This window comes from Anser cygnoides, chromosome 4, assembly GCF_040182565.1.
Source record: "Anser cygnoides isolate HZ-2024a breed goose chromosome 4, Taihu_goose_T2T_genome, whole genome shotgun sequence".
NCBI classification, from domain to species: Eukaryota; Metazoa; Chordata; class Aves; order Anseriformes; family Anatidae; genus Anser; species Anser cygnoides.
The window spans coordinates 39,414,159-39,426,385 of record NC_089876.1 but is presented as its reverse complement, the minus strand read 5'-3'; the positions used below and the strand labels follow the sequence as shown (position 1 = coordinate 39,426,385).

At 35.4% G+C, this 12,227-nt stretch overlaps 1 long non-coding RNA gene across 1 annotated transcript; it reads left to right on the top strand.

The window, feature by feature from the left end:
* Positions 1–1,677: 1,677 nt before the first annotated feature.
* LOC106040956 (uncharacterized) lies at positions 1,678–11,240 on the top strand. The gene is made up of 4 exons (XR_010831120.1): positions 1,678–2,413; positions 5,985–6,159; positions 6,726–6,773; positions 10,073–11,240. It is a non-coding gene; the product is annotated as an uncharacterized lncRNA (long non-coding RNA).
* The last annotated feature ends 987 nt before the right edge of the window (positions 11,241–12,227 follow it).

Genomic DNA, 12,227 nt, shown 5'->3' with positions numbered 1-12,227 from the left:
CATTTATCACTGTAAGGAAAGCATCCTGCCAGTACTGGTTAGGCAAAGTGTACTTGTAGCCATTAGTAGTCCAGTCTGATTATCGGGCTCAATCTGTTTCTAATGGCAACCTTTGCAGTGACAGCATTGTCTCCATCTGTGCTCACATGAGAGATTTTAAATCTTAGCATTTAAAGTTCTGAAATAACCTTACAGACACAATTATTTACTTTCTTAGGGATTGTTACAGCTGGTGTGCAGCAACCTGGTGTACCTGCAACAGGCAAGATGGCCCCTACCTTCTGCTTAGCAAGCCAAATAGCAGTCAGTCAGTATTGCCTCTAATTATGACAGGTACCGTGACTTGATTTTTTAGGTTTATTCTCTTAAACTACCTGCAATTCTCCTATCCAGCAGTACAGTGAATGATTTTGTTTCTTCACCTTTTCAGAGAGAGCTATTAAGTGCTTGTTAACAAATGTAAAGTGAAAATTGATCGAGGGAGTTACTACATATGTCAGGAGAAAAGTGAGGTGGGAGTAGGTGGAGGAAGGAAGGGAAATAGGGAGAAGAAAGATGGAGAGGGCAGTGGTGGGAGCATGCTTGTTGGTCCTAGAAAATATGAGGTAATATACATGAAACAGGTACATAGCCTAATATTTTTCCTGAATTTTGCTGATGTGTTTTGCCTGGTATAACATTTTAATTACGTATATGATGTGTCAACTATTATTTCGGCTTTGCTAAGTCAAATTATTTATGGACTTTGCCTTTCTTTGCAGCATACTTAAAAATTTCTCCATTAGTGAATCAAATAGTTCTTTTTTTTTTTTTTTTGTTTTTTTTTAAGCCTGAAAAGCTGCAGTAGAAAGTAGATACACTTATATTTTCATGTGTTTCAAATGTTAGTGTCTGATGTAGTATACATTTTTTTTTCTGAGGGGCATTTTTGTAGTTACTGTGGAGGTCAGAAATAATGTGTTAGTAATCAATCAAATTATTATTTGTATAGGCATAATAATGCAAAACAAGATGAGGAAGGTGACAGTTCTTTTCCAACTTTCACCAAAATAAACTTTGCCTAGCTTTTGACCTGATGCATTAAAAAAAAAAATAAAAAAAAATCCTGCTTTATCTTGAATAAGCTGTGGTAAATTTACAGATGGAATCCTCCCTCATCAAAGACACATTAATCTATAATAGAAATAGCTATGCTACTTTACAGACTCCAGTAAACTGCTGGAACCTCTACTGTAGTTTAAAGATCTTTCAACACAACTGGAGGAACAAATTCATACTTCACATGCTGCTGGTTTCTTAAGAGAAAAGACAGCACTAACAGCATATATCACATTAAACTGGCCTGGCTGGCTTAGCAATGAAATGGGCAAGCTACCATCAGTAGTCTTGGTGGTGAGCTCCAGAAGTAAACATCAGACAGGTCCTAAACAGGACTTTCTGCCATGAGTAACCAACTGCAACTCCAGCACAAGGGGCCCTGGTTCATACCTTTGTCACAGGAGAAAGACTGACTTAGCAACCCCTTGTTGTTCCTGAGTAGGAAAATAAGGAAGAATTTGTGCTTTCCCAGCAAATACGTGGTGATGGTAGCAAGTGTCTGAGTGTCAGTATAAATGGATGGTAAACATTTACGTATTTGCTAGTATGAAAAAAAAAAAAAAGTGGTAGTGCCAACATGCAAGTTGAAATTAATGCTTACATTGAAAAGCTAAAAAGTAAATTTCAGTATACGATAAAGAGTGCTTTCCATGAGGCCATGGGAGAAATGTAGCTGATAGAAAGAAAAAGCAAACAAGGAGATGGAGGGGAAGGCAAGGTAGCACTGAGAGTACGAAGTTGAGAGAATAAAAATGGAACAACAACAACAACAACAAAAAGAACATCAAGAACAACTACTAGGAGGAGATAAGTTTTCATGGTCCTGACTATAAAAAAAAATGAGGTTTAAAGTTAAATAAAGAAATATTTTCAAAAATAGGAAGGCCTGGATATGCATATTATATAATCCTGAATGTCTTTCTTTATCAATCTGTGAATGATATCTGGCAAATTATACCTTTTGAAAATGTCCTGGTTTCAGTTAGGACAGAGTTAATTTTCCTCCTAGTAGCTGGTAGGGTGCTATATTTTGGATTAGGATGAGAAGAGCGCTGATAACATGCTGATGTTTTAATTGTTGCAGAGCAGTGTTTACACCAGGCCAAGGACTTTACAGCTCCTCGCTCTGTCCTGCCAGCGGGCAGGCTAGGGGTGCAGCAGGAGCTGGGAGGGGACAGACCCAGGACAGCTGACCCAAACTGGCCAAAGGGGTATTCCATACCATCTGACGTCATGCTAAACAATATATAGGGGTGGCTGGCCGGGGTGGGGGGGCCGGCTGCTCGGGAATAGGCTGGGCATCGGTCAGCGGGTGGTGAGCAATTGCATTGTGCATCACTTGTTTCTTACACATTATTATTAGTAATACTATTATTATTATTATTATTATTATTTTCCTGTCTTAATAAACTGTCTTTATCTCAACTCACCGGCTTCACTTTCCCGTTTCTCTCCCCCATCCCAGAGAGGGAGGGGGGAGGGTGAGCGAACGGCTGTGTGGTGTTTAGCTGCCGGCCAGGTTAAACCACAACAGAAAAAAAAAGAAAACACACACACACAAAAAAGGCAAAACAAAGAATAACTCAATGACAAGGACCTGTATTGGACAGTCTTAATCTCGGCCTGTTTTGAAGTCTGAACATATATCTTTATCCAAGTTTCATAAATGACTACTGCACTGAAGCAGAGGCCAGAAGCCTTTGATATGGAAGTTTAAATTATCTGAGAACTGTGTTAATTAAAAGAAAAAACATTGAAGCAGAGATTGAATATCTGACTTATCCAAATTCTTCCAAGATTTATCAGTTACTGTTGTGCACATTTGTTTTCTGTGATAGCAATTTTGTGCAAGACCCTTCTCCAAAACCAAAGCTCACCTTCAATGAGAAAGAAAAATGGGAAGGAGAATGTGATCGTATCTTACAGGGTTTAGAGAAGAGCACGAGAAATTCACATTAAATTAGACCCATTCTCTGGAGGTGAGGGTAAGATATTAAATTATTAATATATTTCAAGATATTAAAGGCCAGTGGGATGTTTTGAACAAATAAATATAATTTAATTCTTAATGAATTATCAAAGAAAAAACAACTCCCAAATGACTAGAAGCAAAAATTGAGTTGCTACAATTTAATTTTAGCCTAATTCTTTTGCAAGCAATCTTAATATCTGGAAAAAAAAATGAAATGGTGTTAACTGTCTGGTTAGTGAACAGTTCTAATAATTTTGCTGCAATAAACAAGAAACTAGGTCAAAGAGCTCAGATATAGTACAATGGCCAAGGTTTAGAATGTCAAAAATTGATGTTATTTGGGAAGTAACTAAAAGGTCACCATTTCATTGTTATGGAGATCTACTAAGACAGAGACAGCAGCAGTGTTTAGAGAAGTTTTAAGAGAAAAAGGAAAATTCTGAATCCTGAGATGTGTATAGAGCAGTTAATTAGATTAAAAAAAAAAAAATGCATTTCTCAGTGTATTTCTCAAGGTAAAACAAATGCTGAAATAAGAACACTTTACCAATTCTTCCTTATTCTGTCCCAAAGTCAGTTCTAGGTGTTGCAGTTTTAATGAAAGTACAAAAGAGAGAGGTGCTGATTTAGTAACAGTTTAAAACATCAACATAAATTCATCAAAGTTTGAGAGAAGAAATGCACAGACACGATGAGAAATAAAATCATTAAGGGAAGATGCAGAGTGGAGGGAGATGGCTGCTCACCAAGGCTGAGGATCAGCCTGTGTTCCTGGGAAGCACTTGCCTGAGGGCTCTACTGGGGCAGCAGGGGGAGCGTATGAATGCCTAGACTGGTATGACACTCATGACCCATGCACTGCTGTGTGTTTTATCAATGCATAATTATGTATGCATCCATTTTAAGTTCAATTGTGCTTTCTGGTCTCCACATTCAGTAAAAGAGATCATCCAAATCAAAGTGATACAGAGACTTATTGGCAAAATTTGTGGCTTGGGGATGGATTAATCTCGCCTATGTTTAGCTGTCAGCACTGCAGACTTTGCAACTAAGTTTGTCACTGTCAAATTAATTCATAGTCAGTGGAGACATTTTAAGGGTGCAGATCATCTGACAGAATTTAGGTATCTATTTTAAGATGAGAAGATGAGATGAATCTTACCTTAAACTTTTTTTTTTTTTCATTTCATTTATTCATAAGTTTAATGAACTAAGTGAAAAGTAGTAAGATGTGTGTCAGTTTTCTCTGGTCAAAAAATAATATTGTTCTCTGTGTCTCTATTATGTGCTGACATGAAAACTTTTTATAAAGATTAAACTGAATATTCTTCAGAAATATTTATATTTCAGTATAAAATACTGCCACTAAAGATGCCGTCAGAAGGATTGGAGTGTTATCAACTATTATCATCTGTGGACCCAAAGCACTTCATACTAAGAGTTCATTCACTCAGCAATACTCACATGCTTACATCTGGAAGTAGATACAAACAATTGAGTTATTTAAACAATACTTGGAATTTAGTCAGTAACAAATTATTTCAAAATCATATGAGATATTTTGTTTTTATTTTCCCTTCTCCTACAACCACAGTTGGATTACATTTTTCTCCTTATCAAAATAACCCGGGGGGGGGGGGGGGGGGGAAGGTTCTGAACTAGCCTAACAGGAGCCTTGGCACACTTATTGGTTGATGTTGTGAGAAAAATCCCAAATAATTTTCTTCAGATAGGATCTTCTGTGAAGCTATTTTATTCGTGATTGCAATGGCGGGCGTCCTGTCAATTAGGAGTGCATTTTAGTAAACAAATTGTAACCTTTTATTCCCTATTACCCAACGCCTGATCACCTCCCCTGTTTCCTCATTGGCTGAGTACTACAGGTTCAGAAGCTACTCAACGCTCCTCTATACCATATATGTACAATTTTTCTTTTTTTCAACCCTTTAATTTCTCCTTTCTTATGTTTTGAGAACTTGTGATCTTTGTTTTACTGTTCTAACACTGCTCATCCAGTTTTTCTCAAACTTCTACCTTATTTTGGAACAGTGAGGCCTTCTACTGTCCACTTATCTACTTAGCATTTCTCCTTATTATGACTACACAACTACCTTGGAATACAGAAAATTAGTTCTCTACTGCAAAAACACAACTTAGTTTCTCACATGTAGGAATCAAACAATCACAATTTAATAAGGAAAAAAAGAACACTCACATCTCTTTGGTATACTTGTACCATAATCACAAATGCGCTCAAAAAATGAATATAAAGAGGGTTAAATAGCAGCCTAAACTCAGCTATATTCAAATTAATATGAAAGCATGAAATAATCACTGTTGAAAATTATGCCATTAAAAGAATTCAGTTAAGATTTGTGACTCATTCCAGTTTTGATTTTATCCCTTCTACTCTAGAAAATTATGAACTACGTATCAAGAGCCCAGTGGGGCTTGGGAAGCAATGACGAACATCCATTTCAATACGTTTCATTTGGATTGAGACAGTACTGACTCTGTGTAAAAAAAATGATTAAGATACTTCACTCAATTTCTTACATATTGCAACAGTATTGCAGTTGACCTATTTTTCTTCAAAGTAGTATGTTTTGATGTTTATGAAATGTTTTACAAGGTTTTGAGAAATAAATGTTATTGATTATTTTTCAGGAACTCAATGTTATGGGATTTCATGTTTATGATATATTTTGAGTAAAATATTTATTTTGAAAACATCAGCAACATGTTTCTAACTTCCTCATTTTCCAGCATTTTCTGGTGTTAGCCATAGTGGAAAATCAACAACTGTTGAATTCCTATATCTGACAGCTACACAAACAGCTCACCAGTGGGAGAATGGAATGTGTAGCTATATCTGTTCTTATTAACAGTTATAGTATTTCTCTTGCTTTTTTAGCACCTGCTCTCATGATCTGCTGAGCTCATGAGAAACCGAGGAACAATCATAAAAAAAATTGTTTGGAAGGAGCCCGAACATTGAAGCAAGACTTACACCACCAGTAGCTCAAGAAAGCCTTGGTTGGCTCTGTCTTCCCAAATCTTCAGGGATGGAGATAACTCAAATCCTCTAGGTAAGCCCCTTCTGTGCTGCACTCCCTCCCCAGGGAAGTTGTCTTCTCAATGTTCATCTTCCAACGCCTAGTCCTCCATGGTCCACTTTGTTCCCTCAGCCCTTCTCCTTAAACTTCCCATAATAAATTTTGCACGTTCCCATAATCTGCTCAAAATATCCTGTGTTAAGCTTGCTCTTTCCCAGGCGACCCATGATAATTTTATTTATGCCTTATTGTTTAGACAGTTCTGGCTGGATCTCTCCTAGCCTCTGAGCAACTCCAGAGACTCACTGGTCAAGTGACCTGAGAGCTGTTTCTGCTGGTGTCTCCATTACGTCCTCATCAGTGTTTATATACCTGGGTGCTTAATTTATTAATTTTCCTCTCTCTTATATTTCTCTAATGCAAATAACCACTAACTGCATATACTCAAAACCAGACTTACTTTCATTCCAGATGTCTTTACCCAAATCAGGGATGGAACTTGCAAGTTGAAAGTATTCAGGAAAAACAGGGTCGGGTAACACAAGAATGTGACTTGTTACTGGTGACACTTATTACTGATATATTTTCTTTGTTTCCAGGCCTAAACAACAAGATACAGACCTGAAGCAGAGGAAAAGGACGTCAAGGTATGGTATTTCATTAGCAATCTCTTAATTTTACCAATGGGAACACTCAGTAATCTCACAATCAAATGAGATTTTTTTCAAAAGCAAGATGATCTCTCACTTCCCTTACCAAAACATGTTATGAGGTAAAGTTTTCTAAATTTTATGAACAGTTGCTATTGCTTGTATGCAACTGTACATCCCAACAAATACTTATGTGCAAACAAAACTAGCAAGTAATTTTTTTCCATAATTAATGTTAACTTTATTTTGAACATGTATTAGATTTTTTATTCCACAAATATGAATAACAGACTGTACAGCATGCTCTGTACATGAACTTATATTTATGTTACTATATAACAGATCATAGTTAAGTAACTGCAGAAATATGCAAGAAAAAATAAGAACCATTTAAAAACTGTTTATACACTGAGAAAAACTAAAAGAACTAGAAACAAGCAAACAAAAAATGATTCTGTATTCATACTATTTATACAATATTTTTGATTAATTTTATTAATTTCTTAAAGGAAGATCATAATCAAATCCACATCGGATGATATTTGATCTTAAATATCAGTTCATAGCTGTGTTCAAAAGATTACATCTATGATTTCCATTTTCTGATTCACTATTCTGATTCACTTAATTCACTATTAAGTGAATTAAGACTCTATTAAGACACTATTAAGACTCATTTCTATATGGGTCCCTTACTTCCTGGAACCCATATGAACTCAAATATCTGCTTTTTTTTTTTTTTTAAAGACACCACCTTTACAATTAATAATATATGGAAATAATCTTTGAATGAAAAAAAGAATTCTGGATTCAACTTTTTTGTTTCCTACATTCAAATAGAAATGCATTTCTTTGCACCATAGAAGAAGCAGCTGGTCCAGTACTGATCTTATTTATGTTATCATTATGCCAGTGTGTCAATGAAGATCGTATTCTGTTACCGTGGAACCAATGAGAAGAAAATTAGGCCAATTTCTGTGCATAGGGAGCAATGAAGGAACCATTTGGGAATACCACATCTAAAATTAACAAATCTATGTCACATGTGGATCTGCAGTTTAGACTGATCTCATATAAGCTGTATGTCTAAAGGACACCGGAGTATGATCTCCTAATACTAGATTTTAAAAAAATCACTTCAGGCTTGTGAGGGCAAACTCTAAAACAGTGAGAGTTTTAAAGAGTTTCATGATTGTGACATTGCCTAAAGGCTTCCCCCTGCCAAGTACTGTAAGAACATAATTATTCCGTGGAGCTTGTATATTTATAGATGAAGATCTATATCTGTATGTGGAAGGGAAGCACAAATAAGAATGATATAAAAGAAAATAGAATTCTAGCTCCTAATTAGTGCAGGCTAAGGATCTTGAATAAGAGCAACTCTGACTGATAGGTGTTGGAAACTACACACAGATACTATCTAGCTAGTAGATGACTATTTATATAAAAAAGAAAAAAAAAAGAAAAAGAAAGAAAAAAAGGTTTGTATGCTTCATGTCACCTTGAGTTAATTTATGGTTTAGCTGATCTAAGCAAGACAAGTTATTTAGGCTCCATTACAATCAAGAGGCAAAGCTATGCACCCAGGAAAGGTATTTTTATTTCATCCATACTAAAGCACAGAAAAATGTGGTCACAGCAGCAGTGAAGTGAAGTGAAGGAGGAGGATACAATCTTGATAAGAAAATGAAGCAACCAGCCACAGGAAGAATGCATAGAAAATGGTTGCATTATGATAATGGTGCTATATTGATTTTACAGCATCCTGTTAAGGAATCTTAGAAAGATTTTGATGAGAAGGTGGTTGTGTATCTTCCCCCTCCAACATTAATTTTATCATTAGTTTTGAAAGGTAACTTCACATGAAGTAGTAAATATCTTTTTTTTTTTTATATATATATAATTCTGAGCATAATGGCAATACAAAGTGTGTTGCAAAATGAATGCAGATGTAACTAAATTACTGAACAAACTCTCTTTTTTGTTATATCAGGGCAACTTCAGAGGTGCCAATTGGCTTATAGAGGCAAAGCTAGACACAATTTAGTCTGACTACTTCGGTTTATCAGTATTAATGTATAAAGAGCACTGTTTGTTGTGGGGATTAGCTGTTGTCTCATTTCACCTCACATTCTGAATAATAAATGGTTATGCATGTTGCCTTCAATATAATTTGTCATATAAACTCTATATAATTATTAAGATAAGATAATATGTACAGTATTCTCCCAATCACTCAGCTGCTTCTAAATGCTAAGGGCCAATTAGATTATGTTTGCCTCTGAGATCTGGTAATCATTTGCTGACAGATATTAACGATTCATCTAAACACATTCAACTTTTTCTCCCATGAAAGAAATACTATTTTTTTTTCCAAATATATATGAATGTAGTGGTTAATTAAAGTTCAAGAAGTTTACAGCACCCAACGTTTGAATTGCACTACACTTCTCTTCAAAACTATGAGCACTTAATGTGCACTTTTTAAATTAATTGCAAGCCTTACTATCAACATAGTACTTTACTCCATTAGGACAAGATTTTGCTATCTAGCTGCTTTGTGCTGCAGCTTCCTCTGCAGTCTGCCCAACCAGGATGCACATACATCAGAGGAAAGACCTTCCAAGACATATACTATGACAAATGTCTTTTACTCATCATGTACGCTCCTTCCCCTGTGGCCAGAAGCAGAGCTACTACAGCAGGAACATGGGTTGTAGCTAAAAAAAAATATATAAAAATTGGTGGCCTGTGTCACTACTTCCAGTTTCAGTGCTACTAGCAACTAACAAGACTAACAGAAACTTCTGGTCCTCTCTGACTAAAAGTGAACAAGGAATGGAAGGGGGACAGGAAAACAAAGTTAATCTCTGCAATGTTTAGTCTGTGATTTGTGTAGCTGACCCAGGGTATAAGTAAAGCATGCATAACTGAGTGTCTGAGTGTCAAATAATTTGTTGCATGTCAGTGATAATCATGTTCTATTTTCCTTGCCACATTAAATCTTATAGGATTTGGCTTAAGATTTTTTTTTTTTTTTTTTTTTGCTGCTGAGAAACTTTAGCATTCTTTTTTTTTTTTTGTATATTTTTTTATTCAGGATTTTACTCAGTTTTTAGTATCTCCTGTTGCCTATAAAAATAGAATAAACTGAATACCTTGTGATAACTTAATATATAAAATTTGCATTTGAGGTTGATTTCACTGTTTGTTACATACTTGTATGACCAAATAACTATTTGCTATACCTATAAAATCAGTAGTCTCATAAAGCAAATTTTTTTCATATTTTACAGCTCTGTTACTTTTGATTATGCGAAGATGCGAAGTGATGATTCATGAATAGCTTTTCCTCACTTCTGTTTTTCTTAGTTTTTTTTTTTTTATTATTTCTCCACCCAAACTCCCTTCAACAGAAGAGAGCAGACTTACAGAGGATACTTAGATATGTTTTTATTAAAGCAAGAAAACATTACCAGGTTCTTGCTATTCTGTGTAACAGCATACAGTCCACTTGCCTCTGAATACAGGGCAGTGATTCTGAGCACTACTGATGAATTTCATGCACTGTTAGGTAAACTATGCAGGAAATACCTTTCTATTGCTTTGTCTGCAAAATTTAACTGAAGCTGGGGAGCTCCTACTTCATCTAAATAAAAGGATAAAAAGACTTATTTTATCAAAACCTCGAGTGATCAAAAGAGTATGAATTGCATCAATCATAATCCATAGCAGAGGTTTGAGCTTGATGAGCTATACCCCATCAAGTTTGAGACTGAGCTGGAAAGAGACAAAAAGTGTTCTTATATCTGCCACAGTAATTGTTTTGAAGTCTTCATTTACTGCAAGCTCATAGGCTAATTAATTATCATTCTTACTTCTATATAGGCTTGTATTATACATAGCTCCGTACAATAATGTATAGCTTTGCTGCTACATCAATGAAGAGGCATTTTGTCAGGCTACCTGGATATCCCTGTTTGGTTGGTTGGTTTGCTTGTTTGTTTGTTTTCACTTTCTCATAGAGAACAGAACAGCACCGTCCTGAAATTTTCAACAAAACAAAAAAAAACAGTCTGTCTCATGTCACCTATAGATGAGCTGAGTTTGGGAGTGCCATTAACTTCAGCTAACAGAAAATGTGGTGTGACAGGGAGCCAACCACATAACCTGCTCAATTTCATGCCAGACCTCCCTCCCATCAGCTTCTCAGCTCTCCTTCTGACATATGCTGTCTTTCCACTGTCAGTCACGAGGTATCTCCTTGGTGTTTAGTGAAAGTGCTACCAGCCACACAAATTTTGCAACAGTTTACATATATCATCTGACAAAATGTATGTAAGAAAAGTCATGTTAATTACTCCCAGAAAGTATAATGTGGTATTTAACAAACCAGAAGAAATTTCCTTTACAAAATGATGCATTTTTGAGACTCATCTCTACTTTTCATATGATCAGAAGGAATTTAAGTGTGTTACTGAGACATTATGGCAACATAAGAGAGAATTATGTAGTGGTTGTAAACTAGGCTATTCTGATTGTTTCAAGGTTGAGTTTTTTTTTTTTTTTAAAGTACTTCTTTTTCAAGAATTGCAACATAAGGCTAGTTAAAAGATCCAAGAAATCATATCTTTCAGGTAGGATTTTCTGTATTGTGGACACTCATTTTTTTTTTAACAGTTGTGTATTTTTCAACTATTAATTCATATGCATACATATATATAAATGTGTATGTATGACTACTGTCCTAGTTTAAATCAAGTTTTCTATTTACTATATGTTGTTGTTCTCTTCCTCCCAGAAGTTAATTAGTAAGCAAAAGGTAACATGCAATCTTTTGTGATTTTTCTAGCTTAGTTTTAATATTATATATTAATTTTTCAATTTACATTTATTATGCTCAGATATTTTTCACGTCCTTCTATATGTATCCTATCCACCCTTCACTGTTCTCTGAGTTACTGTTTTATATTGATGTAATGCTAACTGCAGGGAAACTTTTTCTGATTCAAAATAAGGAGAGAAAAAAATAAGGCTCTTACCTACAAATATAAACATATCATATTTTGTTCTCAATTTACATCAACACCCACTGAGAAACTGGAGGTAAATTTGTCATCACCATTTTTTTGCATGTGTTTTTACAGGCGCTTTTAACTTTCTCTGTTTAGCCACAGCTATTTGAGATGCCTCCCACATTCACTGTAGAAAGCACACTGTTAACTAACTTCTTGTTTAAATGAAGGGCTATGCTGACAATTAAATGCAGGATCGTGCATGCTTCAGTGCCATACCTTATTATAATCAACGTGAGTAGAAGCAGAGTACTGAAATTATGGGGTTTAGTCTGCATCTGCATGGCATTATTATGCTTATCAAGGTGAAAATGTCGATGCTGAAGAATGTAATTGTGTACCTTAAGCTGCAGCGATAGTTAAACTGAGCTCCTGC